Consider the following 6,000-nt stretch of genomic DNA (forward strand, 5'->3'; position numbering starts at 1 on the left):
TCAGTTTCTCTGGCATGTGAAATGTTAAAGATTTTTTTTAAGTGATACAGACAACCTAGATCTAATTGTCATCAGACTCAAAACTGCTGACCAATTCAATTTCAATTATTTCTGACTCATTTAAGCATACTTATTTAATATGTTTTATGGAGAGAAAGGTACAGTAAGCACTGAACCACCAATTCTTGGAAGAACACTGGCTCATCAATTGTTGACTCTGACACTATGGTCTTAAAAAAAAAAAAATCAAGGGATTGGTGAGAACAACTGGTTAGTGCCCTAACATTTCACTTCTGGAAGCCTTGTTCAAATCTGCTTTAGGCTACAAGTGAAATGAGTTCACTGGTCTCAGCTTAATCCTTTCTGGATACTTATCTACATCACAAAAACAATATAATCTGACATGATTGACATCTGCTGATCAGGAGAAGGCCTTAGCTTGAATTACAGCAGTAGCAAGTCAGAATTGCAGTTTGATGACACAGATATCCAGGAAAGCTCTGACAGTGACTCACTGTGCTGGGCCTGGTTATAGTCTGGGCCAACCATCTTTCACTTTAATTAGTCTTTAAATCCACCCAAAACGTGAAGGTGACCAACAAATATGAAAAATACATGAGTGAAGCACAGCTCTGTGGGCTGATTGCCTTCGCTAATCAGGCTATGGGGAGACATTCACTACAAAAATAGGTTAACACCAACTTCTTTAGATTCTGTTTTCCCACTATGAATTCCTCAAAGTACTCACTGGTCCCAGAAACCCCAGAATGTATAATTCTGTGACATCAAACATCATGGATTGCACAAATGGCAATGAGGCTTTCCATATTTGTGATGTCCCATTCTGGCGTAGCTTCAGGGAATGCATTAAACAGGCTTTGAAGAGGGAATACTAGAAAAGGTTAACTATAACCTATTGTAGCTGACTCCCTTTTGGTCCAGATTGGCCTAAGCCTGATGCTGTGTGAGCAGTGTAGACTTGAAATTGGCTAGTGGCAACAGCTAAAATGAGAGACTTAGGCAGCTAAGTGACTTTCGTGCTTTCCAAAATTTGACCTAACCACCCCACATCCCCCTAGGGGCAGCACAGTAGGTATTCCACATAGTATAGTCACATGGACAGCTAACTCTTGGCAAATTCACCTAAGAATGACATGTGTTGTTCTTTGCATTACAACAACCAAAGTTTGTATAATCCACACACCTCCTGGGTGTGGTGCTCTGTCACATGTAATGGCACCAAGACCACTTAGAGAGGGATTAATGAGTTTGCTCTACAGCAGTGATGGGCAACCTGCAGCTCGTGGGCTACACACGGCCCGTCAGGGTAATCTGCTAGCCAGCCACGAGACAGTTTTGTTACATTGACCATCTGCAGGCATGGCTGCCCACAGCTCTCAGTGGCCGCAGTTCACCGTTCCCGGCCAATAGGAGCTTCGGGAAGCAGTACGGGCTGGCCGCTGCTTGGGAGATGCGGGCAGCTGTGCCTGTGGACTGTCAATGTAAACAAACTGTCTTGCGGCCCACCAGAGGATTACCCTGATGGGCCGCATGCGGCCCACCACTGCTCTACAGCCTTAGCTAAGAGTCATATGGCTTTAAACTGATGCATTTAGCTCCAGAGGTCCCAAATTCAATCCCGCTCGCTAACAACCGGGGTCGGTTGGTGTTACACTTGCAATTAACAGAGCTATTTTTACTTAAACAGAAATTAGGGTTTGTCATTTGCTGCAGCTCATTCTCTGTCTCACAAAAGGGATCCCTTTGGCCCTTCCAGCCACACCCACATCCTTACACAACAGCTGCTCCACACAACAATTGAGTGCAAAGGCTGAAACTTTCTACACTTGGCTTTTGTGATAAGGTGAATAAGGACCCAATCCCACAGTCAGATTCATGCACATTGACCTTCGCACCCAGGAAACTCCCCACTAATTCCCAGGGGATGCCACATTGGCATTCAGGGAGTCCATCTGGAGTCAACCGGACTCTAACAAGTGCAAAGATCCACACATATGGATCCAGTTGCACAACTGGGGCCTTATTTTGGAAAAGTATGAGGCAAAAGACTCTTGTTCCTCTTTTGAGTTATGAGAGAGTGGGGGGGAAATATATACATTTCCCATTGAGAAAAGAAATACTAAAAATGCTTTTTTGACCAGGCTATTTATGCTATATTGGGGAAGAGTCAACATGGCTTTTTTAAAAGGGAAATCATGCCTCACCATTCTATTAGAATTCTTTGAGGGGGTCAACAAACATGTGGACAAGGATGATCCAGTGGATATAGTGTACTTGGACATTCAAAAAGCCTTTGACAAGGTCCCATAGCAAATGCTCTTAAGTAAACTAAGCATTCATGGGATAAGAAGGAAAGTCCTCTCATGGATCAGTAACTGGTTAAAAGAAAGGAAACAAAGGATAGGAATATATGGTCAGTTTTTACAATGGACAGAGGTAAATAGCAGGGTACACTAAGGATCTGTCCTGGGAACAGAGCTGTTCAACGTATTCATAAATGCTCTGGAAAAGGGGGGTAAACAGTGAGATGACAGTTTGCAGAGGATACAAAATTACTTAAGATAGTTAAGTCCAAAGCTGACTACAAAAAGTTACAAAGGGATCCCCCAAAACTGGGTGACTGGGTAACAAAATGGCAGTGAGGAGGGGTTTGTTAAGAGGGAAAAATGTGTGAGGATGTAAGCCATCCTCAGCAGGAATTACTTGTGGGTGAGGTGGTATTACTTGTTTTTATTTTCTAGACCTCTGGCACATTGGGGGTATGGGGGAAGAGGGCTCATAGGTGATGATTAGAACAGAAGTTCCTCCCATCTCCCTATCTGAATGCATTTAGGGACCCTCCTTGAGTTCCTGAAGGGAGATTGCTATTCTTCCACCTTCTCAATCACCCTGAGGATGTCTCTTCTAATTGTAATATCTGCTTCTCTGGGAGTTTTTCTGGTAGGAATATGTTACAGATGAAGTGTGAATCAGATCTACCCCTTGTTGTTTTTTTTCTTATCTTCAGGCCCCCTAGGATTTTGTTGTCTACACAGAATAAGGAGGAAAGCATCCCTTTGTGCAATTTCCTTGTGTTTGTTCTCCCACTTATACTATCCTTTCCCCTAGCAGAAGAGTTCCAGAGATAACAAAGGATGCAGATTGGCTTAATCAGCAACTCAGCGCTCCCTCTGGAAAGAGTTCCTAATATCTCCTAGTGAAAAGCCCACCTGATTTAGCTTGCTTTGGCATTCCCACTGTCAGCCCAGAGCTAGCTTGTCTGAAGTAAAGCCATCAGCAACTTTCATTTCAGAGGGGGTCTGTGGGGGTAAAGCAAACAGCCACCTGCTGCTAATCATGGCCATTAGGCAGAGGCAAGCCCAGATGAGATTAATGGAACAGTTCAAAGGTGGACAATCAGTAGTTATTATGAAGCAAAGATCATGGGATGTCTATTTAAGGCTTGAGCCTGGCTACAACCCACTTCTGGTGGGATCCTGGGGAGGTGGCCTGTGCCCATGGGTTTCTGGAGTGCTGTAAGGTGCTTTGGTTTAGTTAATAAATGTCCTGACTAATTCTGCCTCCCAACGTGCTTGTATTGTCTTCATTTATCAGACAGGGCTCAGAGTGATATGACAACATGTAAAAACACTTGACTGAGCATGTGCAGTAGAACATATGCCTAAAAATAAAAGAACAACTCTTCCCACGCCTGTACTGTGCATGTATTCACAGGTTGACAAGGGGATTCTGTCTGGTGTAGAAGATGAAATAGACCAGTTGTGCTTTACCCACTGAGGGACTGGGGGGGATTTGTGGGCCTGTGGGAGGGGCGCAAGAATGTTGGACCTCTAGCTATGCTGATGTACCAAGATCTCCAGTTAAATCCTACAGATCTCTGCTAAGACCACAGTCCCAGATTCTCAAAGGTAGTTTGGTTCCTAACTTCCATTAATTTCAGTGGACGTTAGGAGCCTAAATACCATTTGAGGAGCTGGGTAATGGTGTCTGCAAAGACCAAGCTGTTCCTGCAAACGGCTCTTAAGCCACCCTCCCTCTTGGCAGCATGGGGACTCAAGAGCTGCCATGGCCTCATGACCTATGTCTGGGCCATGCACCTGCCAAGGGAGTTACTGGCCCAGAGCAGGACTCTGCAAGTGTTAAGAATAGTGGGGTTGGAAATTTTCTATAAAAAAAACTTTTTGACAGAAAATTGGCTTTTCTGTTACACTAATGTTTTCTCAGGATGTGTCCTCAAAAAAGTTTGATATTTCATCAGAAACCTCTCCTCTTCCCAGCCACACACAAAAAAAGTTTTTCTGCAATTTTCAGACAACATTTTTCAGTTTGGGGCCAAAAGTTTTCAGGTTTGGGGGGGGCGGGGTTTTCTCACAGAAAATTTCAACAACCAAAAGTTTATTTTACATGAAATTTTCCTCAGGGGAAAAAACAATTTTCCAACCAACACTACTTAATAATGACAGGCTTAACATTAACTTCCACATGTTGTTGTAATTATTATGATTAATTCTTTATTATTTGTATTAGTAGAGCATCTAGAACCACTAGTCATGGACCAAGACCCAGCTAGGCGCTGTACAAACTCAGAACAAAAAGAACAGTCCATACCCCAAAGAACTTATAAACTAAGTATAAGACAAGAGACAACAGATGGAAACAGACAGGTGGGGGAGTGCAAGTAAACAGTGATGCAATCCTGGGCACCATGATAGGCACATGATCTCTGCACAGTAGCAGCCTAACTGTTGTCAAGTTTTATGTCGGTATCATGACAAAAGAGGAGCTTTGAAGAGCCATTTGAAGGTGGATAGTGAGGTGGCTTGTAGACATATAGAATGTCTGGCCATGCCCCTGCTCTCTAAACCCATAGATCCTGGATCAAATAGTGTTTGTGTAAGGAGGTTTCCAAAATCTTAGAGGAGGGGACATGATACTGTGTTGGCTCCTCTCCCATCAGGAGTTTTAGGGCTAGTGTAGCAGCTCTCCATTTCTTTCATCCCTTTTATTGTTGGGGATGAAGGGAAATAGTTCATGCCTCCTTCAGAGCTCACAGTGCAAGATATACTTCTTTGTACAGTCCTTTTCTCAGTCAAGAACATGAGTTCCATGTGGAGTAAGAGACATGCAGAAGAAACATTACATTTCCTGTTCTCCATACGGTTCTGCTCTTTGACTCAAGTCGTTATGCCCTAGACTTCTGGTCAAAAGAAATGAGTGCTTACCTGATTGGAAGATGCTGCTTTTCTTCCTAAATCTCAGTCCAGTAACCTGAGAGCAGTGAGAAATGTATTTCCAGCTTCTTTGCTCTATCATGACAAACTATCCTGAGATACAAGCATGTACAAACTGTTTCAGATCAGATCAAATCTGACCTAATAAATTGGTCAATTATTCCATTAGTGTCCTGTTTGTTTTGCTTACATCCACCTTCTGTTCAACCTCCATTTCTAGGTTGCTTTTAATATGTTTCAAGTCTTATCACAGTGCATCAAGACTAGGCATAAGCAGTGTGGCACAGGTCTTTGACATGATACATTGTTCTAAGGAGGCCTGCTGTTCAAAGCCATCATGATGATATATCATGAAAATATACAGCATGGAGACCTTATCAGGCTGAGCTTTGCCTTGTGACTTCCTGTCAATGCATTGGACCAATGCTGTCATAATCAGATCTCTGAAATGATATATGATGTGAATGTACCATATTTGAGATATTACTCTTAATAATTATTGACGTGATATGCTAAAAATGACTCCTTTAGAATCAATATTGTGCATGCTGTCAATGCAAACTAAGACTAGCATACACCATACTTTTTATGAACATAGACAAAGAATCATTACCACCAATGGGAATTTACTCACCCTTATTAGGAATGAAGGCACTGGAAGTAAGGGCTAAATAATTCCAGGGTATAGACTGACTATGGCCACCATAGATCCTGGAGGAGTGCCTCAGCAACAGAAAGGCCACCAACA

The sequence above is a fragment of the Lepidochelys olivacea genome, assembly GCF_965140295.1.
Source record: "Lepidochelys olivacea isolate rLepOli2 genome assembly, chromosome: 2".
In the NCBI taxonomy this organism is placed as follows: domain Eukaryota; kingdom Metazoa; phylum Chordata; order Testudines; family Cheloniidae; genus Lepidochelys; species Lepidochelys olivacea.